General features: G+C 42.8%; 3 long non-coding RNA genes across 3 annotated transcripts in view; all 3 read right to left on the reverse strand.

Annotated features, from left to right (window-relative positions):
* The window catches only part of LOC146498779 (uncharacterized), a 319,599-nt gene that overhangs the window by 37,969 nt on the left and 255,414 nt on the right, over positions 1 to 26,216 (reverse strand). The gene's annotated exons all lie outside the window — the stretch shown is intronic.
* Positions 2,374 to 9,583, reverse strand: LOC146498782 (uncharacterized). The gene is made up of 4 exons (XR_014870422.1): positions 9,471 to 9,583; positions 8,571 to 8,728; positions 3,579 to 3,637; positions 2,374 to 2,642 (listed from the first exon to the last, which is right to left on the reverse strand). It is a non-coding gene; the product is annotated as an uncharacterized LOC146498782 (long non-coding RNA).
* On the reverse strand, positions 5,777 to 7,282 carry LOC146498783 (uncharacterized). The gene is made up of 2 exons (XR_014870433.1): positions 6,891 to 7,282; positions 5,777 to 6,804 (listed from the first exon to the last, which is right to left on the reverse strand). It is a non-coding gene; the product is annotated as an uncharacterized LOC146498783 (long non-coding RNA).

Below are 26,216 nucleotides of genomic sequence, written 5' to 3' on the forward strand. Positions count from 1 at the left end.
AAGGCTTTTCAGTGAGTTTTTTGGACATCCTGATAATAATGAATTGCAGTAGTCCAGCCTGGAAGTAATAAATGCATGAACTAGTTTTTCAGCGTCACTCTGAGACAGGATATTTCTAATTTTAGAGATGTTGCGCAAATGGAAGAACGCAGTCTTACATATTTGTTTAATATGTGCGTTGAAGGACATATCCTGGTCAAAAATGACTCCAAGGTTCCTCACAGTGTTACTGGAGGCCAAGGTAATGCCATCCAGAGTAAGAATCTGGTTAGATACCATATTTCTAAGCTTTTCAGCGCCGAGTACAATGACCTCAGTTTTATCTGAGTTAAGAAGCAGAAAGTTAGTGGCCATCCAAGTCTTTATGTCTTTAAGACATTCCTGCAGTTTAACTAATTGGTGTGTGTTATCTGGCTTCATGAACAGATAGAGCTGGGTGTCATCTGCATAGCAGTGAAAATGTATGCTATGTCTTCTAATGATGCTGCCTAGGGGAAGCATGTATAAAGTAAACAGAATTGGTCCTAGCACTGAACCCTGTGGAACTCCATAATTAACCTCAGTGTGTGAAGAGGACTCTCCATTTACATGCACAAATTGGAGTCTATTAGATAGATATGATACAAACCACTGCAGTGCAATACCTGTAATACCTACAGCATGTTCTAATCGCTCTAATAGGATATTATGGTCAACAGTATCGAATGCTGCACTAAGGTCAAGAAGGACAAGCACAGAGATGAGTCCACTGTCAGAGGCCATAAGAAGATCATTTGTAACCTTCACTAAAGCTGTTTCTGTGCTGTGATGAACTCTGAAACCTGACTGAAACTCTTCAAATAAACCATTCCTCTGCAGATGATCTGTTAGCTGTTTGACAACTACTCTTTCAAGGATTTTTGATATGAAAGGAAGGTTGGAGATTGGCCTATAATTAGCTAAGACTGCTGGGTCTAGAGATGACTTTTTGAGTAAAGGTTTAACTGCAGCCACCTTGAAGGCCTGTGGTACATAGCCGATTATTAGAGATAGGTTGATCATATATAAGATCGAAGAATTAATCAATGGCAGGACTTCTTTGAGCAGTTTTGTAGGAATGGGGTCTAAAAGACACGTTGATGGTTTGGAGGAAGTAATTATTGAAGTTAACTCAGAAAGATCAATTGGAGAAAAAGAGTCTAACTTAACATCAATGAAACTAAGAGTAGCTGTAGATAATATTACATCTGTGGGATGATTATTGGTAATTTTTTCTCTAATGATAAAAATTTTATTTGTGAAGAAGTTCATGAAGTCATCACTAGTTAACGTTAAAGGGATGGTTGGCTCAAAAGAGCTCTGACTTTTTGTCAGCCTGGCTACAGAGCTGAAGAGAAACCTGGGGTTGTTCTTATTTTCTTCAATCAGTGATGAGTAGTAAGCTGTTCTGGCTTTGCGGAGGGCTTTCTTATAAAGCAAAAAACTATTTCTCCAGGCTAAATGATGATCCTCTAAATTTGTGACACGCCATTTCCTCTCCAGATTACGAGTCATCTGCTTTAGGGTACGTGTTTGAGAATTATACCACGGGGTCAGGTACTTCTGATTAGAGACCTTAGTTTTCACTGGAGCTACAGTATCCAGAGTCGTACGTAGTGAGGAGGTGAAATTATTAACAAGATAATCGACCTCTGTTGGGGTAGCGTTCAGATAGCTGCTCTGCTCTGTGTTGGTACAGGGCATTGACGATGATAACAGTGGCTGGATTATATTCTTAAACTTAGTTACAGCGCTTTCAGAAAGACATCTACTTTGATAAAGTCCACTCTCCACTGCTGCGTAATCAATTATTGTAAATGTAAATGTTATCAAGAAATGATCAGACAGGAGAGGGTTTTCAGGAAACACTGTTAAATGTTCAGTTTCTATGCCATATGTTAAAACAAGATCTAGAGTGTGATTAAAGTGGTGGGTGGGTTCTTTTACATTTTGAGAGAAACCAATTGAGTCTAACAACAGATTAAATGCCATGTTGAGGCTGTCATTTTTAGCATCAACATGGATGTTAAAATCACCCACAATAATTATTTTATCTGAGCTCAGAACTAAATTAGATATAAAGTCTGAGAAATCAGACAGAAACTCTGTGTAAGGCCCAGGTGGACGATAGATGATAACAAGTAAGACTGGTTTCTGAGTTTCACAGCTGGGGTGGACAATGTTAAGCATCAGGCTTTCAAATGAATTAAAAGTCTGTCTTGGTCTTTCATTAATTAATAGACTGGTGTGAAAAATTGCTGCCACACCGCCCCCTCGACCTGTGCTTCGAGATTTCTGGTAGTTAGAATGACTCGGGGGTGTTGATTCATTTAAACTAACATAATCATCCTGCATTATAGATTTAAAAGAAAGAATCTGAAAACAACACTTTTTTGGTCTAAGTGGTCAAAGTAGAAAACAGAACTGATGTTCAAGAACAAACCGTAGCTGCACTAATATTACACATCTCGATTGTTGTGGTGAACAGACATGTTGCTTTTAAAACCACATGCAGTGTGTGACCATGACTGTTCACTGAGACCATGGACGCCACTTCGCTGAAGCATTCTTCTTCTTCTTGCCATTAAAATGGAAGCAGAAGGAGCACGAGCTGATTTGATCTACTGAAAGAAAAAAGCAGAACATATGAGCTGAAACCATTAAGATAGAAACAATCATTCAATGCAGTGTCTCAGGTGGCTTAGCCTGTTACAACTGTTGATACAAGCTAAATACGGTTAGCACACAGTGTCAGGGAACTCCAGTGTGGGAACTAGTGGCTTTAGGTTTGTAGTCATTTAACTTTCATCCATTCATTCATTTAATTCAGGAGGAAGAAGAGCCAGGTTGGTGCAGGCTGGTTACATGCATTTGGTCCCATGCTGTCTTTAACTAAATGACTTGGTTCTCTTTATGGCTGGGCTGTATGTGGGGTTATATCATGTTATTTGGGCAGGAGTACCTGTCCCCTGTTAGACTTAGAAGGTTTCTCCATAAGCAGAGTTTCTAACTCTTCTAGCACATCTGTGGCTGTGCAGGCTGACAGCTTTTTGATGGCTCTTTTTACCCCACACTGGTTGTGAGTGTGTAAATAGCCCCACTAGTTCTTTTGGGTTGCAGTTAACTTGGGAGGAAGGGGTGGGTCTGCCATGACTAGATGAATAACAATTATCTGGGATACATAAATTTCATAATGCATCTCTATCAATTAAACCTGGCCTGAGGGCTGCCATTTTTTACATTCAGTTATTTCTTTTAGAAATGTTGGATCCAAATAATGAATGTGTTACAGTTAAAGTGACACTGGTCAGTGTAAATGGCTCATTGGGGCACAGAAACCTTTAAATTAAACCTGATATCGAGTGTCAAACAATATCAAAGCTGTAAAAGATGTTTACAGTCATAATTTATAAAACTATGATTGTAAATAAATTCAAAATAGTGAGCTTTTCTCTTTGTGCTGAATATCAACACTGTGACTTCTTAGACTGTAAGCTTTACTTCAGCACAGTTGTAGAAGCCGTCACTCCAAATGTCTTTTGATAACAAGAAAAAAAAACCTTTTCAGTACACGGCCTGAAGTTCTTCTCCAAACATCTTCTGCCATCAGCTTTGTCTGCTGGTTTGAAGACAATAAACCACAAAAAGATGATTTAGTCACTTTGTCTGCATCATGCAGCTCGAATGTGTCGTGTAACGATGTTGAATAGCCGTCGTTATCCCTCTGCTGTGTCAGTAGGATTGTACTGTACAGCATCTCATTGATATGTGAGGAATGCTAATGTAACTGTCATGGTCCTGGGTCGTTGACCCAGTGTTTTGAGTTTATTGTTATTATTTTCCAGTTTCTGCTGTTTTGTATTTGTTCTTATGATTTGAGTTGTGTGTTTAGTGTTTCTATCATGCCTACCTGTGTCCTTCCTCTGTGTTCTGTTCGTGTCCCCAAGTTGGTATTGTGAAACAGTCTGTGAGTTTCCTGTTTTACTTTGTAGGTTTGTGTCTCGTTATGCCCATTAGTTCCAGCTGTGTCCCCTCCTGTGTGCCATTTCCTGATTACCTGGTGTGTGTATTTATACTGCGTGTCTGCCTGTGCTCCTTGTTGCGTCGTCTGCATTTATCTGCATCATTTTGGTATATCGCTATGTCTCTCTGTTCCTCGCTTTGTGTCCTCTGTTTGTGTTAGTTTCACCAGTTTAGGTTTATGTTTAGTAGTGATGGGCAGATGAAGCTTCATGAAGCACTGAAGCTTTTCATCCAATTGGTTCACCCCAGCTCAAAGCTTCTTGAAGCTTCATTTGCTCTAGTAGGACACCTACTGGACGTAAAAATATTAGTTGGCATGAATTTGAAGAGTGTGGCCTTTTGCACACAGCCTGTAAATGTCAACAACAAAAGGAGTGTGTAAAACATGTGTATTGTAGTGATGGCAGTATACTGTGTATATTTATACTGGCAGTATAGAAAATGATCATTTGGAAATGCGTAAAATGGAAATGATCATTTACTGTGAGGTGAGGTGTGGTTGGGGTGTGGACAGTGGTTGTGCTTTTGTAACGTTCAGGTATGGACTAGTGATGGGCAGATGAAGCTTCATGAAGCACTGTAGCTTTTCATCCAATTGGTTCACCCCAGCACAAAGCTTCTTGAAGCTTCATTTGCTCTAGTAGGACACCTACTGGACGTAAAAATATTAGTTGGCATGAATTTGAAGAGTGTGGCCTTTTGCACATAGCCTGTAAATGTCAACAACAAAAGGAGTGTGTAAAACATCTATATTGTAGTGATGGCAGTATACTTTGTATATTTATGCTGGCAGTATGGAAAATGATCATTTGGAAATGCTTAAAATGGAAATGATCATTTACTGTGAGGTGAGGTGTGGTTGGGGTTAGAGATGGACCGATCCGATATTACGTATCGGTATCGGTCCGATACTGACCCAAATTCCTGGATCGGATATCGGCGAGAAATAAAAAATGTAATCCGATCCATTAAATATCAAAAAAGCACCTCACAAAACTTGCTACACGGCGTAACTCGGCTCATAACCGTAGCACGTTGCAGCAGTGTGGTCACGTGATAGAGCGGCTGTGTGCTACCAAACCAGCAGTTATCCCAGAGAGAAGTAAAGCAAGTGTGTAAGTTCATCTCTGAATGTTTGTAAAGCATTCCAGCGTTAAGCTTAACAACCAATATATGGAGCGACTGCCTCTCTCTCTCTCTCTCTCCTGCTCCCACTTCAATCGTGAAACTGATCAATGATCAGCTGATCGGCATTTCTGTCGTGAGTCCGTCTCTCTTCTTTGTTTTTGGCCCACTTTGCACCAGAAAGAGGAAACCAGCGGCTGAACAACAGCAGCAAGTTTAACCTTGATCAGCTGTTGTTAGAATGTATTTAATATTACTTTCTACACCAGGATCTTTTTCTACAGCTGACGGCTGGTAACTGTGCAGGGGCGGATCTAGCAAAGTTTAGCCAGGGGGGCCGATAGGGCATGAACAGGGAAAAGGGGGCACAAAGACATACTTTTCTTTCTTATTCTCATTTAAAATATCTAGCTTTTAATAAATGATTATCTGACTCTTACACCCAAAGTTTTAATCTGATGTAAAATATATATATAAGTCCATTACTGTATATAGTAACTGTTAAGTCTAATGTCTGTGAAGGTTCTCAGTCATCCAGGTCATCGTTTGACTGTTAATTCTAATATACCCTAGTAAGCTATACTACTTTTTCCTTTGGGAAGGAACCATCTGTGCAGTCTGCAAATCTGTTGAAGAAAGATGTTGAATCTATTTAATTATTCTTGAAAAATAATTTATTTCTGTGCATTTTTTCCCCCTGCATCAAATTAAATTTGATTACATCGATTAAGCATCATGAGGTGGAGGGTGGTTCCCTATTTTTTTTTTGCTGGGAGTTTGCAACCCTATTAGTTAGGCTGCTTAATATTTCTGCTAAGTACTCTTTAAAATACCAGAACAGGGAGGATGGAGCAGGTTTAAGTTTATTAGATTGATCAGTGTTGCTGAACTATGAAATATTTTGGGTGCAGTGTATTTTTTACATACAGGTATAACAGAATAGATTTAGTGTTGTTATTTATTTAAACTTGAGTATAAACTTATACAAAATGCAGCAAGATATTAAAAAACGTTTTATTGATTAAAAAAACACACTATATCGGATTCATATCGGTATCGGCAGATATCCAAATTTATGATATTGGTATCGGTATCGGACATAAAAAAGTGGTATCGTGCCATCTCTAGTTGGGGTGTGGACAGTGGTTGTGCTTTTGTAACATTCAGGTATGGACAGCTACACACTGAGGCTTTGAGCCTCAATCCTGCCCACATTTTATTCTGTAAAAACTAAATTTTCACTGCTTTTATGACCTTTTTAGTGGGGAGAACATAGCTAGGATTTAATGATTTAACAAATCTTTTACATCCTTTGTCCTCCACAATGCTAAATGGCTGGAAGTCCTCAATCACCATGCTAACCAGGTCTTCATCTATTTGAGATTGTTCTCCTGAGGAAAGACAACAAAAACAAAGCACAAATATAAATATCACACACGTCACTTATTGCATTGTATAATATTGTTATATCATTTAGTAACATTACTGCATGCTATATTATCATGGCATTTGATGGCTCACCTGGTCTTGCGCCACAATCGGTGTTCCCCTATTCTCATGCAAAGCTCTGTAGTGCCTAAGCTTGGATGAGGTGTTGTTGTTATATCCCAGCTCCCTGGCACATAGCAAACACTTCACCTTGTACAAAAGTAAAGACGGCTTAACATATGTTTTATTGCACCATCAGTATTATGAAAATACATCTTCTGTAAAAATTTACATACCTTGTTGGGAGGAATAAAATCACAATGTTCCCACACAGGGGAGGACATCCTCCTCTTCTTAGCTGGCTCCATTCTCTCCTGACTTTCTCTCCTCACTGTCATAAACCTCCAAACTCTCTCCAAACTGTCTCTAACTCTCACTAACCGCAACTCTCCATCAAACACCTACATTTTTGAATGAAATCTGAGGGGTTTATATCGCTGTCATATCTCGCGGCAAAGTTCGAACCGCTTCATGAACCAGTCACGTGGTACAGCCGGGCAGCGAGGCTTCGGACGTCATCATTTTCAGCTCCTCCCATAAATGAAGCAAGCCTCGATATGCGCTTTGCGGAAACGCCCCCTCAATTACTCGACACAAGCTTCGAAGCCTCGATACAGAACGTCACATCACTAGTATGGACAGCTACACACTGAGGCCTCAGTCCTGCCTGTTCACATTTTATTTTGTAAAAACTAAATTTTCACTGCTTTTATGACCTTTTTAATGGGGAGAACATTTAAAACATTTAATGATTTAACAAATCTTTTAAATCCTTTGTCCTCCACAATGCTAAATGGCTGGGAGTCCTCAATCACCATGGTAACCAGGTCTTCATCTATTTGAGATTGTTCTCCTGAGGAAAGACAATATAAACAAAGCACAAATATAAATACCACACACGTAACTTATAACAGCTGTATAATATTGTTATATCATTTAGTAACATTACTGCATGCTATATTATCATGGCATTTGATGGTTCACCTGGTCTTGCTCCACAATCGGTGTTCCCACTATTCTCCCTGGCACATAGCAAACACTTCACCTTGTACAAAAGTAAAGCCGCTTAACATAAATTGTATTGCCCCATCAGTATTATGAAAATACATCTTCTGTAGAAATTTACATACCTTGTTGGGAGGAATAAAATCACAATGTTCCCACACAGGGGAGGACATCCTCCTCTTCTTAGCTGGCTCCATTCTCTCCTGACTTTCTCTCCTCACTCTCATAAACCTCCAAACTCTCTCCAAACTGTCTCTAACTCTCACTAACCGCAACTCTCCATCAAACACCTACATTTTTGAATGAAATCTGAGGGGTTTATATCGCTGTCATAGCTCGCAGCAAAGTTCGAACCACTTCATGAACCAGTCACGTGGTACAGCCGGGCAGCGAGGCTTCGGACGTCATCATTTTCAGCTCCTCCCACAAATGAAGCAAGCCTCGATACGCGCTTCGCGGAAACGCCCCCTCAATTACTCGACACAAGCTTCGAAGCCTCGATACAGAACGTCACATCACTAATGTTTAGTTCTGCCCTCACCTTGGGTTTTTCACTGTAAATAAATCTCCACCTGCATCTCCACTGCTATCTGCATCTTGGGTCCTCTTTCATTCCACCACACGACTGCTGCCCAGCCGTGATAGTAACACGATAACAGACGTATGGTCTTAGATCATTAAAATATAACGGACAGGAGATATTTAGATATTTTTATATTTATATTATATTTTATAGCTGACAGATATTACTAAATAGATAGAATTTTCTAAATGGTTGATGAACATGAAAATATGTCCATAATCACAAACGACCATGAGAGTCAGTAGAATTAATTCAATTGGACACTCAAAAGACGTCCTTAAATACTCTTTAAGTGGCAGAACAAACAAACAAACAGTTAATCGCTTACTTGAGATGAAATCTGCTCAGCTACTTTGAAAACAGCTTCTAACTGGTTCCTCCTTTAACAGGATGACTGCTCAGGGGTAAGGCCATCATGCAGTCCAGCAACCTTTATGGTTCTGCTTTGATTCACCAGGAACTATTAGGGAAACCTTCCAGCGCCTCCTGTGAAAGACACACGGATGAACACAAACATTTATTAACATGTTCCACAGTCTTCCAGTTTGATTTTCTCATCCTGTGGACAACAACATACAGGGATGCAGGTTTATTGTTAACTTTTGTAAGGTTTCTTTACTGAACATATCCAGCTGCAGCTCCACTGTGATCCTGAACTGGATAAGCACTTAAGAAAATGTGTCAATAAATACTCATACATCAGCTTACTATATTTATCCAAACAGACGGGACCAATAATGCTTCACTGAGTCAGAGACTTTAACAGTCTCTTCTATGTAAGAATGTCTCGTGCTGATATACCTGCAAACTTGACAACAAAGGTTTTTCAGACTACATGTAGCTGTCCTCTATGTCAGCTCACACATTTACATTCATGTCACACTTATTTCTGCTTTCCCATTTTATAATTATTGGTAACATTTTGATTGAATACCTTGAGTTTGTAAATGATCAGATTACATAATTGGAATACAATGTATCCAATTCAGGGTTGCGGGAGGATGAAGCCTATCCCAGCTGAGACAGGACAAAGACAGGACAGGCTGCCAGTTTATCGCAGGGCTAAGACAATACGTGTAACAGAAAATCCACTTAAATGTTTGATATTTCTAGTAATAATAATGATTATGATTATTATTTAAAATATTATTTAAAGATTTCTTTATAAATACATTTCGAACTTTTTATAACCCCTAAAATATAAACCTGAGCTGTTTCATATTCTGACCTCTGACCTCAGTGACCAGGCTGTGTCCTCACTGCAGCTCCCTCTTGGAAGTACGTCTGCTTCTTGTCTTCCCCCAGTGTTGACCGCCGGCCCTTGATATCACGTACTATACCTGAGGAACAAAAAGGACAAACACTTGCCTTCATTTAAGAAGTACATTACAGAGATAATCTATGGAAACACACTAGTTCACCCTTTGGGAGGAATCAGTTCCTGTGAAACATTTCTGTAAATCAACATCGTGGAGAATGAATGAAATGAGTTCTTCTGGTGACTCAGCAGACCCACACTGACAAATGAAACTTCTGTGGAAGAAGAATCTGGATTTTTTGATTTCCAATCCAGTTAAACTATTAAGGATTAAGCAACAGCAACTTCTGACTTCTGAACTTAAATTTGTGTTAAACAACAAGAAACATAAATTAGTAACAAAAATACAGCTGAGTAGAGGCTTTACACACCACCAGCAGCCATAACACTAAATTTTAATCTTCAACTGTTTCTGAGCCGTCTTCAACCTGTTTTTAACACATTAAAGTCCCAATGAATAAAGTCAATGCAGCCTGACTCAGTCCTAAATGTTCCGCACACAGAGACACAGAGGTACTGTTGAAAGTTTAGTGTTAACCTGAGTCACTGATCATTTGCAGTATTACAGAGTCTGGCAGTCTTTGCATGATGTCCACGTCACTGTAAGTTTCTAGCTGACTCTCAGGTGTGACAGGTGTGCCAGCAGGAAAGAGTAATAATAACCTGCATCCTGAGGTTTGTCATGCAGGATTAAAGGAGCCAGGCTTTGTTCACACAGCTAGGATTGTACTTTACACTGACCCTGGGTCAGTATAAGTATCATACAGTTTAAACGAAGCACTGAAACTTGCACATATTTATTATAGATGCACTGAAGCTAATCGAGATATTTGCTGTCAATCTGTGGCTGCGATTAAACACTTTACTGGAAACTTTATTAACTAGTAACTTCATCAGTCATGACAGAAGCTAATATTTCTGTGCTAACATAGTTTAAACAGTAACAGCTTTACTCCAATATAAGCTAACGTTTACACGTAACTTTAAGCTAGCACATTAAGACGGTAAAACACGTAATAATATCTACAAATGCATCTTAAAGCTGTTATATTAGCACTCGGTGTATTACTAACTTAACCACATTAACATTATTGACACTCGCTGACTTTTAATAGTCATTCTATAAATGCTGTCCGTTTAAACGGTCTTACCTGTAAACACTGCTGTATCCACCGGATTCCTGCCAGAGTGGATTCTGGAGTCTTCCCACGCTCCTGTTAGTGATCCTCCATCTGGATGGATGATAACAACCTTCTGAACAATCTAGCAGGTGGAGATGGCCCATGCTGGCCCATATCTATGGGACTGATTTGTGCTAATAACGCCCATTGTATGGACTGATAACATCCGAAGCGGGTGAATAAAGTCACCCAGTCGCTAGCTGTGCCATTACCCAGCATACACCACTCCCTCCATAAATGCAATAAACGATACAAAAGTAATAGCCTATAATTAATGTATCTGCTGTATCTGCTGTTTCTCAGGTAGTTGCTTACATTATATAATTTATTGTGCTCTGTATACGTCACTACAATGTGATTTCTGAAATATATAAATATCCGGACAACAGGCTCTTCCGTGGCAATCTCTTGTTGTCAATAAGCAACGTTTAAGGAGCTCTATAGTATTCAATGAGAGGACCCTGCACGTCAATTCTCGACGCGAGGGGGTTACCCTGCGCGTCGAGAAGTGAAGCAGAGGGAGCCTGACCATGCGTCACACATTTGACGAGTTGGGAGTGAGAACATGTTGCAATAACAGGTATGATTCAGTGCAGAGAGGTCTATTAACACATAGTGAGTGAAGAAGAAACACCCAGTGCATCATGGGAATCCCCCAGCAGCCTAAATCTATCTGGTCTTTAATTCTGACGTCATTAGCCGTGTGTGGGCCCAAACTCTGCTGCAGGTCCTAAGTCAAATAATCACTGCGGCATCACTGAAAGTTTAAAAACTGTCTAAATTCTTTCATCTGTAATAAAATGATCAGCGTTGCTGCTCTGCCAGGTGTAACAATGAGGTTTAACATCCAGGCATCCATGAAAACAGAATTTATAAAATTTAACAGAGTTAGAAGTTAGCAGGAAGTTAGCTCACTAGTTTCCACCTTAACATGATATACTATGGTCTCACTGAGAGATTTCTGAAACAAATTAAAACGTACAGCTCTGCTATCACTTCCAACATAAATGAAGACAGAAAACTAAACAGCAGTGACGTTTATAGGGTTACTGAAGTTGGACTAGCTGGTATATAATGATGTGCTACGTGATTGCTAGCGACACAGCTATGTTAACATAATATAAACAGTGAAGCTGGAGGATGAACGCTAACTTTTTTCCACTGACAAAATTTAACGTGAGGGTTCCTGGTGGTCACGGACAAATGCAATCACATGGCAGGATGCTGTAAACGGACCAATCGTCAGTCAGGAGAACAACTGAGATAATCCATCCACAATATGAGGCTAGTCATTAATATACTGCTGCATGGGCTGGGCTGTAGTTACATCGTAAGGTTTTAACAACTGAGCTTTAAAATGAACAGTGGTAATAAAAACCGAGAGAGGCTGACAGTGATCACTGACTGTTTTCAAGGGTTTTTTGAGAATAAATAGAACAAGATACAAAGCATTAAAACATGTTAAAAACACATAAGCCTTATTAAAAGCAGGATAGTTTGGGCTCGGAAGCAGGATTCATCACATCATTTCTAAAAGACCGGATTGCAACATAACTAAGGGAGGATTCAGGGTCACCTGGTCCAGCCCTAACTATATGCTTTAGCAAAAAGGAAAGTTTGAAGCCTAATCTTAAAAGTAGAGATAGTGTCTGTCTCCCGAATCCAAACTGGAAGCTGGTTCCACAGAAGAGGGGCCTGAAAACTGAAGGCTCTGCCTCCCATTCTACTTTTAAATACTCTAGGAACAACAAGTAGGCCTGCAGAGCGAGAGCGAAGTGCTCTAATAGGGTGATATGGTACTACAAGGTCATTAAGATAAGATGGGGCCTGATTATTTAAGACCTTGTATGTGAGGAGCAGGATTTTGAATTCTGGATTTAAATTGACTCAAAGGACTTTTAATGGGCAGGTGAAGTGATCACCTATTCAGTGGTTTCAAGAATTCGGCCACTGTGGAGGTACAAGAATGACCCATTTACACATTTTATGCTTATGAATACAGTTTTCTTAACCATCATGTTGTAAAGAACCTGAAAGTTTTTGTGCGTCAACTGTAATTTCTGATTTCCTCTGCCATTAGGATTACAAGTACCCAGGGTTAGGAGAGGGAGTCAGTGGAAAGTCCACTGCTGCTACTTGGCTTTGGTTTGCTCTCATGGATGAGGTGATAGGACAGAGGCCTCCTGTCCTAATTTCCTCTCTCCCTGAGGACTATCCAGGGCCAAGCGCAGCAGTAAGTGACCAAAACAAAAAACCGATGAGGAAGTGAGTTGGCCACCCACAACAGGGAGAAAGAGGAAGAGAGACAGGGTGTCATGATCCCCGTGCCTCCCCGTGCTGTGCTCAGTCCATCCATTTAGTGAAATGATGTTTAAAGGTCTCCTTGTTCTGTGAGCGTGCACAGATCCTGAAGCAGAAAGCCTGGGTTAACAGAGAAATGATTGTCACTGTGATGATGCTCATCATCTCTGACTGGGATTTGAGGTTTTGTCAAAGCAGCAAAGAAAGCCTGGCTATGTTGGACTGGGTGTGGAAGCAGCTCCCAGTTTGAGTTCAGGAGACAGACACCCTCTCTACTTTGAAGATCAGCTTCAAACTTTCTTTTTTGATAAAGCTTTTAGTTAGAGTTGGATCAGGTGACACTGAACCATCCCTTAGTTATGCTGCTATAGGCTCAGGCTGTTGGTGGACTTCCCATGATGCTCTGCTCAGGGCTGGACTGGCCATCGGGCATTTGGTGGGCCGCTCGTGATTTTTCGTTTTTATGGGCTGATGGGGTTTTATTCTTTTTTTAACGGTATAAATGAATGGTGGTGGATTGGCCAGTTGGTCATGATCGACTCTGGGCTGGACCAATTACAGCCGAGGAGGTCGAACTTTAAAGTTGAGGTGAAAAGGAACGTGATTTGTCCCGTACCACTTCAGCTAGAAAGTTGCTAATTCAGTCATGAAACTGATCAATGATCAGCAGTTCCCTCTGCGCCAGCCGTAAAAGCTGCTGGTCATGATATCGGTTTGGATATGTGGTGAGAGGGAAACATGAAGATGAAACCAGGAGACGTCCTTACTGAATCATCAGAGCTGAACAGGTGATGGAGAAACAGGTTTACCTTTTAGGTGACATGAATGAGTTGAAGCAAAGCTATGAACTGTTCCTGAGAGACAACCTACACCAGAATCCTTTTCTATGTAGCAGACAGCTGGTAACTGTGCAGGGGCGGGTCTAGCAAAGTTTTGCCAGGGGGCCAGGTAGGGCATTAACAGGGAGAGGGGGGGCACAAAGAAATACTTTTCTTTCTTATTCTCATTCTAAGTGTCTAGATTTTAATAAAGAATTATCTGAATCTTACAAAGTTTTCATTTGTTGTAAAATGTATAGAAATCCATTATTGTACTCAGTAACTATTAAGTCTAGTATATACCCTAGTGTCACCCTTTTTAACTGAGTAGTCCAAAATCAGTCAAATCCACAGTAATCTGTCATCCAAGGTCAAGTAAAAACAAATACTGGCAGTGGTAACTCAACTTAAAGAAGGAAAAACCCTCCACTCAGAATGACACTCAGGTTGTGTCCCAATTCAGGGTCTGCACGCTTGAAGTACGCGCACCACGCGTACTACGTACGGTGCGTACTATAAGTACTAGAAGTGCGGAAGTGAGAGGCTTGTGAAATGGGACGGTCTAGCCTTCGTCGTGCTGCTCAGGTTGCCTAGCAACCATGATACTTTCATTTCAAGAGTAGTTAGTAATAACAATTAGCTAATGTTGTTCATGAGACTAAAATCATCTCACTGTGGTAATGTAAATATAATATGGCCAATATTATCCTCAACACCGCGTCAGGTGTTGAGGAACTAGGGCACCCTGACGAGAAGTGGGCTACTGGAACATGAAGGCATTGGTGGGCAAGAGACGAAAACGGGGTGTTGTTGGAATGCTACTACGCAAGTAACCCCGGCAGAAGGGCTACATGAATAGGATGAGGGTATTCTTCGATACCCAACATCCACAATGACGGCGAAACAACTAGTAGCTCAGTGTCCCAACAAAAGAAAGAAGGGACTGCTCTCATAGCTAGAGATTGACGAGGTACAACATAAATGCTACGGCAAGGAGGAGTCAGGACGCCAGGTCAGGGGGGAGATATCATCACCCCCACCCGAGATTGGGTACATAGCCCGAAGGATCGTTGAGTGCGAGAGGAACTGACCTGAAAGATAGGATCATGGCCAAGCTTAAAACCTGGACCCCCCGTAGCCGGTTACCAAGATTACGTGAAGTACCCTCAGAAGGTCTGCTAGATGATGTAAATGCAGCACTACGGACGATACCTACAGCCACGATTACCGACACTAACAAGCTGATCTACAATACGGCAGCAGTGATCAGTGAGATGCTTGGCTACAAGTTGAACAGCCACAAGGGGCAGTACCCTCCATGGAGAAGGAGGCAAGATCAAAGTAGCACGGAGGGAGGTTAGCCAACTAACGGAGTTGCAGAAAGGTGCAACAAAGAAGGTGCATAAGAAATATAGCAGTTAACGAGGGACACCCAGAATGGCTAACCGAAGGTCGGACGGTCCTGATCCCCAAGAACCCCAAGAAGGGACCAGTCCCCGCCTCAGTACTACATGGAAGCTCCTGTCAGGCATCATATCGGCTAAGATGAGTAGGCACATGGGTCAATACATGAGCGGGACACAGAAAGGAATTGGCAAGAATACCAGAGGCGCAAAACACCAGCTACTGGTAGACAGAACAGTCAGCCAAGACTGCAAGACCAGACTAACCAACCTGTGCACTGCCTGGATTGATTACAAGAAGGCCTATGACTCAATGGCCCACAGCTGGATACTGGAATGCCTAGAACTGTACAAGATCAATGGGACCCTAAGAGCCTTCATCAGGAACTCAATGGGGATGTGGCGTACAACACTAGAGGCCAACTCCAAGCCCATAGCACAAGTCACCATCAAGTGCGGGATCTACCAGGGAGATGCTCTGTCCCCACTGCTGTTCTGCATAGGCCCCCTCAGTGAGATCATTAACAAGACTGGCTACGGATACCGACTACGGAACGGAGCAGTTGTCAGCCACCTCCTGTACATGGATGACATCAAGCTGTATGCCAAGAGTGAACGAGACATCGATTCACTGATCCACACTACCAGGTTATACAGCAATGACATTGGAATGTCGTTCGGGCTGGAGAAGTGTAGTCGGATGGTAGGTAGCCAGAACTGAGGGGATTGAACTACCAGAAGGCAACATTGCAGACATAGAGGACAGTTACAAGTACCTGGGGATCCCGCAGGCGAATGGGAACCATGAAGAGGCCGCTAGGAAAGCTGCAACCACCAAGTACCTGCAGAGGGTCAGGCAAGTCCTGAGGAGTCAGTTGAACGGTAAGAACAAGATCCGGGCCATCACGTAACACGTACGCCCTGCCCGTGATCAGGTACCCTGCTGGGGTAATAGGCTGGCCAAAGGAGGAGATAGAAGCCACTGACATAGAGACAAGAAAGCTCCTTACCATGCATGGAGGGTTTCACCCCAAGTCCAGCAACCTGAGGCTGTACGCTAAGCGGAAGGAAGGGGGTCGGGGACTGGTGAGTGTCAGCACCACAATCCAGGATGAGACAACGAACATCCAAGAATACATCACGAAAATGGCCCCAACTGACTGCGTGTTCAGTGAATACCTCAGGCAGCAGAAACCCAAGAAAGAGGAGGGAGACGAGGAACCATCATGGAAGGACAGGCCCCTGCACGGTATGTACCACCGGCAGATAGAGGAGGTGGCTGATATCCAGAAATCCTACCAGTGGCTGTACAAAGCTGGACTGAAAGATAGCACAGAGGCACTAATCATGGCAGCACAAGAACAAGCTCTGAGTACAAGATCCATAGAGGCTGGGGTCTATCACACCAGGCAAGACCCCAGGTGCAGGCTGTGTAAAGATGCCCCAGAGACAATCCAGCACATAACAGCAGGGTGCAAGATGCTAGCAGGCAAGGCATACATGGAACGCCATAACCAAGTGGCCGGCATAGTGTACAGGAACATCTGTGCCGAGTATAACCTGGAAGTCCCGAGGTCAAAATGGGAAATGCCCCCAAGGGTGGTGGAGAATGACCGAGCTAAGATCCTGTGGGACTTCCAGATACAGACGGACAAAATGGTGGTGGCTAACCAACCGGACATAGTGGTAGTAGACAAACAGAAGAAGACAGCCGTAGTGATCGATGTAGCGGTTCCGAATGACAGCAATATCAGGAAGAAGGCACACGAGAAGCTGGAGAAACACCAAGGGCTCAGAGAAGAGCTCGAGAGGATGTGGAGGGTGAAGGTATCGGTGGTCCCCGTGGTAATCGGAGCACTAGGTGCGATGACTCCCAAGCTAGGCGAGTGGCTCCAGCAGATCCCGGGAATAACATCTGAGATCTCTGTCCAGAAGAGCGCAGTCCTGGGAACAGCTAAGATACTGCGCAGGACCCTCAAGCTCTCAAGGCCTCTGGTAGAGGACCCGAGCTTGAAGGATAAACCGCCCGCAGGGGTGTGCTGGGTGTTTTTTTTTTAAATATATATATAACAGCAGTGAGCTTGAACTCTGGGTCAAAGATTCAAGTTGTAGTTATTTATATTTCCATCCATCCATCCATCTTCCTCCGCTTTATCCGAGGCCGGGTCGCGGGGGCAGCAGCCTAAGCAAAGAGGCCCAGACCTCCCTCTCCCCAGCCACCTCCTCCAGCTTATCCGGGGAAACACCAAGGCGTTCCCAGGCCAGCCAAGAGATATAATCTCTCCAACGTGTCCTGGGTCTGCCGCGGGGCCTCCTCCCGGTGGGACATGCCTGGAACACCTCACCCAGGAGGCGCCCAAGGGGCATCCTTATCAGATGCCCGAACCACCTCAGCTGGCTCCTTTCGATGTGGAGCAGCAGCAGCTCTACTCTGAGCCCCTCCCGGATGGCCAAACTTCTCCACCCTTCGGAGGAAGCTCATTTCTGCCGCTTGTATCCGCGATCTCGTTCTTTCGGTCACTACCCACAGCTCGTGGCCATAGGTTAGGGTAGGGACGTAGATCAACCGGTAAATTGAGAGCTTCGCTTTTACACTCAGCTCCCTCTTCACCACGACGGACCGGTGCAGCGTCTGCATTACTGCAGCTGCAGCCCCAATCCATCTGCCGATCTCCGGCTCCCTTCTCCCATCACTCGCAAACAAGACCCCGAGATACTTGAACTCCTCCACTTTGGGCAGGAACTCATCCCCGACCCAGAGTGGGCACTCCACCCTTTTCCGACTGAGAACCATGGCCTCAGATTTGGAGGTGCTGATCCTCATTCCCGCTGCTTCACACTCGGCTGCGAACCGTTCCAGTGCGAGCTGGAGGCCCTCACCTGATGAAGCCAACAGAACCACATCATCCGCAAAAATCAGAGATGAGATTCTGAGGCCACCAAAGCGAAAGCCCTCCGCCACTTGGCTGCGCCTAGAAATCCTGTCCATAAAAATTATGAACAGAACCTGTGACAAAGGGCAGCCCTGGCGGAGCCCATCACCCACCGGGAACGAGTCCGACTTATTGCCGGCAATGCGGACCAAGCTCTTGCAACGGTTGTATAGGGATCGAATGGCCCGTAGCAATGGGCCAGACACCCCATACTCCCGCAACACCTCCCACAGGACACCCCGAGGGACACGGTCGAATGCCTTCTCCAAGTCCACAAAACACATGTAGACTGGTTGGGCAAACTCCCATGCACCCTCAAGAATCCTCGAGAGGATAAAGAGCTGGTCCAGTGTTCCGTGACCAGGACGAAAACCGCATTGTTCCTCCTGTATCCGAGGTTCGACTAGCGGATGAACTCTCCTTTCCAGCACCCTGGCATAGACTTTCCCAGGGAGGCTGAGGAGTGTCATCCCCCTGTAGTTGGAACACACCCTCCGGTCTCCCTTCTTAAAGATGGGGACCACCACTCCGGTCTGCCAGTCCAGGGGTACTGCCCCTGATCTCCACGCAACATTGTAGAGGCGTGTCAACCAGGACAGCCCTACAACGTCCAGAGCCTTCAGGAACTCGGGGCGGACCTCATCAACACCAGGGGCTCTGCCACCAAGGAGTTGTTTAACTGCCTCAGTGACCTCGCCCCCGGAAATTGGCGGGTCATTGCCCTCATCCCCAGACTCTGCTTCCTCCTCGGAAGACGTGCCAGTGGGATTAAGGAGGTCCTCGAAGTATTCCTTCCACCGCCTGACAATTTTCTCAGTCGACGTCAGCAGCGCTCCGCCAGCACTATACACAGTGCAGGTAGAGCACCGCTTTCCCCTCCTGAGACGCCTTTGCCAGAGTCTCTTCGAGGCAGTCCGAAAGTCTTTTTCCATGGCCTCTCCGAACTCCTCCCACACCCGAGTTTTTGCTTCAGCCACTGCCCGAGCCGCATTCCGCTTGGCCTGTCGATACCTGTTGGCTGTCTCCGGAGTCCCACAGGCTAACCAAGCCCGATAGGACTCCTTCTTCAGCCTGGTGGCTCCCTTCACCTCTGGTGTCCACCATTTGGTTTGGGGATTACCACCACAGCAGGCACAAACCATCTTGCGGCCGCAGCTCAATGCAGCAGCTTCAGGAATGGAGACACTGAACATGGTCCATTCGGACTCAATGTCCCCAGTCTCCCTTGGAATGCTGTTGAAGCTCTGCCGAAGGTGTGCGTTGAAGATCTCACGGACTGGGGCCTCTGCTAGACGTTCCCAGCACACCCTCACTATGCGTTTAGGTGCACCAGGTCTGTCCAGCATCCTCCCCCGCCACCTGATCCAACTCACCACCAGGTGGTGATCAGTTGACAGCTCAGCCCCTCTCTTTACCCGAGTGTCCAGAACATATGGTCGCAGGTCTGGTGACACCATTACAAAATCGATCATCGACCTACGGCCTAGAGCATCCTGGTGCCACGTGCACTTATGGACACTCTTATGTTCGAACAAGGTGTTCGTTATGGCCAAACTGTGGATTAGCACAGAAGTCCAATAACGAAGCACCGCTCGGGTTCAGATCAGGGAGGCCGTTCCTCCCAATCACGCCCCTCCAGGTCTCTCGCTGTCGTTACCCACGTAAGCATTGAAGTCTCCCAGCAGGACAACAGAGTCTCCAGGTGGAGCACCAGACAAATATTGTTCCTTTAATATGTTGGCATTATTACATTTGGCTCAATGCTTACATATATGTGTAAAAAGAAAATGTACGAGCTGTGATAACTGTGTCTGATAGAATGAAGAGTAGACTGATATATGAAATATTCCTTTATTGGGTGAGAAAATCAGACCATGTCATAACTGCTTTAAGTCACACAGAATAGATATCAGAGCCTTAAACAGGCTGACTTCTGCTAAATGGGTCAAACTGGGCAGAAAGTCCACAAACACATAACATCCTTATAGAATATGATGTAACACTATAGATCAACTTACCTCAGAATATATAAAGCATATAAACAATTACAGCAATATGATGCAACAAACACAGCAGTGCTACTAATCCAAAATACTCAAAGCTTCATAGAACTGAAACAAACATTTATTTTTAGCTCCATTCTGCTGCTGATACATACTTTAGGTTTCTGAACATTAAACTTGTTGCTGCCTTTCATAGTGTGTAACTTGAAGGTGAAACACTATGAAACACTATCAACTTAACACTATCATTTAACAAAAGTTAAGGACATGCAGTAGTGACAGTACTTTCTCCCACACTGCAAACACTGGAATTGTCAGGTTCAGGAGAGACTCGGAGGCAGACCGTCTCTGAAGTTTCACAATTTATTTACAAACAGACACCAGGTGCAGATATATACAGGTGAGGGGGTATGGGAAGAGGGTCTCCGGGGAACACAGGCACGGAGAGGGGCACACGTATGGAACGCCAGGACTGCCATAATGAATTAATTAAATACACCATTAAATAATTAATTAAATGTGGCAATAATTAATTAAAATGGGAAATAATTAATTAAATAAATAGTTATGACACATGTAATTAATTTATTAATTATTGACACATTTAATTAATTATTTGTGTATTTCACATTTTAATTAATTATTGACACATTTAATTAATTATTTATGTATTTCACATTTTAATTAATTATTGACACATTTAATTAATTATTTATGTATTTCACATTTTAATTAATTATTGACACATTTAATTAATTATTTAATGATATATTTATTTATTTCATTTTGGCAGTACTGGCGCCTGGCTCTCACCATGAAATAATTTTATCTGTCAACCTCACCCATCAAACACAGGGGGCGGGGTTAACGCTGATCGACTCAAAACCATTGCTTTGGCCTGGTGGCCATTGTTTTTAGCACACAACAACCAGCATGTGGAAACTAACAGAACTGACACACACAAACCCTGTTTGTGTGTGACACACACAAACCCTGTTTGTGTGTGTCAAATACAGTTTTAATATTTTTTTAGCCGAGAATGTTTAATCTTCATGTGTCTGGTCGGTTTGTCAAGATACAGCCTCTTTGCAAAAGTGCTTCGATGATTTCGGAGATGTCTGCCCAGTCTCACGGCAAAGCGGGGGATAGACCCGCTCGCCTCGCAAGCAATCGAGCTGTTATTACCACCGACAAAGCGCAGGCCCCGATACACAGCTGTAATAATCCCCGCTGAGACGGACTTCTTTTACTGAGGTTATATTTATCAGGGTTTTATTTCCTGATGTTCTTATGTGTCCTACGTGTTTCAGTCGCCAATTCTGAATTATAACTAACATTAAAAACATGTTTAAGGAGGAGAGAGAGCAAATAAATTCGATTAACAGCTGATCTTTGGGTTTTTGTTCAGTAATCAGCGTGACCTGTGTATAAACGCATAAAAGAGATAACGTTGGTGTTTCCGTTATGTAGTAACTGCTGGCTTTAACTGTACAAAGGTTGTTCGACACTATGACACACATACAGACTTCATGATGTTCGGCTAATATTTTTATTGTGAATATTAATCATGAGGGTAAATGGACCTGTACACCACAGAGCGAGGTCAGCATATCCACGATATCTTCAGCTCTCTGAGGTAACCCAGAGTTTCCCAGCTGACTAATCTAACTGTCATCTACGGATAATTCACGGGTCATATCAATATGATTTTACAGAAAAGCATCCTTAATACTGTCAACTATTCCAGAGACGTGAAAATCTACAGCATAAAGAACACAAAAATATAGCAGTCTAACGCAACACTGTAACAGAGATGAACCGTCAGTTTGTCAAAGCAGAATGAAAGCGATTGGTTGAACAGGTGTGATCTGTGTTTTCTGCATTTTCATCAGCGTCAGAGACTCAGCAGCAGATTAGAATAACAGTTATACATTTAATAAATTACCAAATGAACGCAAGAAACGAGCAAACCTGTTCGGACAGTTTGAGTTTGTGTTCCCTCAGTTGCAGACTCGCTGCTGTTTAAATGTTTGAGAGGAAGATTAGATATAAAGCAAACGTCAAACATAGACTCAGTCTGCGTTCACATTTGATATGAGGCCAGGACGGATAATGGCTGTGTCCTGTTTTAAGATCATACATGTAAAATTGTTGTCTGACCTCCGTCGATCCAGCCGCTCAGAGTTAACTGAAGTTAACCTGGATAAATTATAGTTAAGGAGTATCACAGATAACACCCACGTGAGCTGTGTGACTGTTCACCACTACACTGAAATCAGTAGGCTATTACTGAAATACACGTGCTATTTCATAAACTATGATATAAATAGGGAGGTCCTACTAACATGTTTAGTTTTAAAGGACACCTTCCTGCCTTTAGTCTCATTCATGAGCAGCAAAAAAAATGAATAAATGAATAAAAAGAGAGAGAGAGAAAAAAAATCACACAAATTATATGTTAACCTCATTTATTTTTAGTTAAGTAAACTCTAAAAATTCTAACAGATCGCTGGTGCTTAGAATACCTATTAAAAAACAGATGATATAATATTTCTGTCCAGGTTGCAGTCTGCATTATGAACATGTAGTTGGAAACTCTGCTCCTCTCGGTGGAAATGCGCCTTCTCTTTCCTCTTAGTATAAAAACATTTTAAAAGTCAGTTTAATCTCAAAATTCACTGTTAAATCCAAAACACACCAGATAAAGAAAAGCGAATAGTTCAGTCTAACACATGTGCCAGTGAACCATTAAACGTCTGTAAAACTGTGCAGTTCTGAAACGTAACTTTAACCTCAGCCAAACCGATTTGCTCAGTTGTAAATAAAACAGCAAAGTAAACGTGACCCGACAGACAAAACCTGAGTGAATTAAGTCCAGCGTTTAACACTGAGAGCTAAAACTCAGGTGAGGTTTCAAAGCTGTGTGCCGGTGATTGGAAGTGGGTTCGCCTATAAAGTGCTCTGTTGGGAAACAAGCTCCAGCAGCTCTGCGCTCGGGAAAAACTATATTTACTTATCTTGTGCAGAAAAATGTGCTGACGTTGCGTAATATCGAGCACCGGCTGCCCAGTTAAACTGTGACTATCACCAGGTAACGTGGGCGTGTTTCTTGAATTAGCAGCAGGTGTTAAACAGCTGACAGGTGAGGAGGAGGATGCATGCAGGTAAACTGAGGGTCTGTTGAGCTGATCGCTGGTTTCGTGAGAAAAATGTCAGCTCGTTCTTTATGTTACAGAAGCACAGAGACACAAGACCAGGTGGAAAGAGACGATCGTTCGGTGAAAATGAGAATCTGCGAATGCAACATGTGGAACACGGAGAGTGGAATATGTAAACAAACCGGTTAACGTAACCCCCTCGGTGCACTCTGCATGCTGACTGTTAGCAGAGCTACTGAAATCTCTGAAAACATCTGAGCACCTTTGCAAACATGTTCTATGTTGACAACCTGACCAGACATGTGAAGATTACGGCACGACATTCGCGGCTAAAACACTGTTAAAAGTGTAGTTGGTGACAGAAAACGGGGCATTTTAAAACTACACCACCACCATTGCTGCCTGTGATTTGAAATGCATTCTGGGATACCTGGCTGCCCCAAGACTACACAAGCAATCGATTATCTAGGATCGACCTGTTTTGACTTATTTTGCACGGCAACCAATCAATGTCCATGAAGCCAGATAACACACACCAATTAGTTAAACTGCAGGAATGTCTTAAAGACATAAAGACTTGGATGGCCACTAACTTTCTGCTTCTTAACTCGGATAAAACTGAGGTCATTGTACTCGGCGCTGAAAAGCTTAGAAATATGGTATCTAACCAGATTCTTACTCTGGATGGCATTACCTTGGCCTCCAGTAACACTGTGAGGAACCTTGGAGTCATTTTTGACCAGGATATGTCCTTCAACGCACATATTAAACAAATATGTAAGACTGCGTTCTTCCATTTGCGCAACATCTCTAAAATTAGAAATATCCTGTCTCAGAGTGACGCTGAAAAACTAGTTCATGCATTTATTACTTCCAGGCTGGACTACTGCAATTCATTATTATCAGGATGTCCAAAAAACTCACTGAAAAGCCTTCAGTTAATCCAAAATGCTGCAGCAAGAGTACTGACAGGGACTAGAAAGAGAGAGCATATTTCTCCTGTTTTGGCTTCCCTTCATTGGCTTCCTGTTAAATCCAGAATTGAATTCAAAATCCTGCTCCTCACATACAAGGTCTTAAATAATCAGGCCCCATCTTATCTTAATGACCTTGTAGTACCATATCACCCTATTAGAGCACTTCGCTCTCGCTCTGCAGGCCTACTTGTTGTTCCTAGAGTATTTAAAAGTAGAATGGGAGGGAGAGCCTTCAGTTTTCAGGCCCCTCTTCTGTGGAACCAGCTTCCAGTTTGGATTCGGGAGACAGACACTATCTCTACTTTTAAGATTAGGCTTAAAACTTTCCTTTTTGCTAAAGCATATAGTTAGGGCTGGACCAGGTGACCCTGAATCCTCCCTTAGTTATGCTGCAATAGATGTAGGCTGCCGGGGGATTCCCATGATGCATTGAGTTTTTCCTTTCCAGTCACCTTTCTCACTCACTATGTGTTAACAGACCTCTCTGTATTGAATCGTATCTGTTATTAATCTCTGTCTCTCTTCCACAGCATGTCTTTTATCCTGTCTTCCTTCTCTCACCCCAACTGGTCGCAGCAGATGGCCGCCCCTCCCTGAGCCTGGTTCTGCCGGAGGTTTCTTCCTGTTAAAAGGGAGTTTTTCCTTCCCACTGTCGCCAAAGTGCTTGCTCATAGGGGGTCATATGATTGTTGGGCTTTTCTCTGTATCTATGAAGCGCCTTGAGGCGACATTTGTTGTGATTTGGCGCTATATAAATAAAATTGAATTGAATTGAATTGAAAAGTTAGAGAAGCTGTATGGGCAGCGTTAACCCCGCCCCCTGCGTTTGATGGGTGAGGTTGACAGATAAAACTAATTCAAGAAGAGAGCCAGGCGCCAGGACTGCCAAAATGAAATAAATAAATATATCATTAAATAATTAATTAAATGTGTCAATAATTAATTAAAATGTGAAATACATAAATAATTAATTAAATGTGTCAATAATTAATTAAAATGTAAAATACATAAATAATTAATTAAATGTGTCAATAATTAATTAATTAAATGTGTCAATAATTAATTAAAATGTAAAATACATAAATAATTAATTAAATGTGTCAATAATTAATTAATTACATGTTCATAATTCACATAATTCATAACTATTTATTTAATTAATTAATTCCAATTTTAATTAATTATTGACACATTTAATTAATTATTTAATGGTGTATTTAATTAATTCATTATGGCAGTCCTGGCGTTCCATACACACGGGGCTATATACACAATCCTTCGCTGATGCTCAGGTTAGCTCAGACTCCGGCTTTAGCTCACCAAAAATCGGTCCTCAGGCTGACGAGAAATCTGGCACAGGGAAGAAGAACAGGTAAATTGCGGCACAAAAGAAACTCGTGGAAAAGCTCAGACTTGCAATGACACTGACGAGTGTTACACAATAATCCAGCGAAGAAGCATTCTCGGCAGCCGCCTTAAGAAGTGAGCGTGGTGATGAGACGATTGCTTGCAGGTGTCTGAGCCAGGGGCTGGAGTCGTCATGACTACGCCCCGGTAGAGCGCAGTGTGCGGGAGGAGAGAGAGAGAGACGCAACACAACAGAAACACTTGTAGCCATACAGAGTCAGCTGAGAAGGCACAGGGTCATGACAGGAATGATAAAATTATTTTAACATCACCTAATAAGACTGATTCAGGACAGACAGTTAGTTATGTTAAACTTTCCTAGCAGTCCTTCACAAACAGGGAACAGTCTGTCTATTCTCTCCATCTGTCAGCTGCTGCTGGCTCTTCCTCCTCCTCTTCCTCACACACTGCTGAGTTTGTCCTGGTGGATCATCAGGGGTGCAAAGCCTCACAGATGATGTGCAGCAGTGGGTCC

The sequence above is a fragment of the Neolamprologus multifasciatus genome, chromosome 17, assembly GCF_963576455.1.
Source record: "Neolamprologus multifasciatus chromosome 17, fNeoMul1.2, whole genome shotgun sequence".
Classification (NCBI taxonomy): domain Eukaryota; kingdom Metazoa; phylum Chordata; class Actinopteri; order Cichliformes; family Cichlidae; genus Neolamprologus; species Neolamprologus multifasciatus.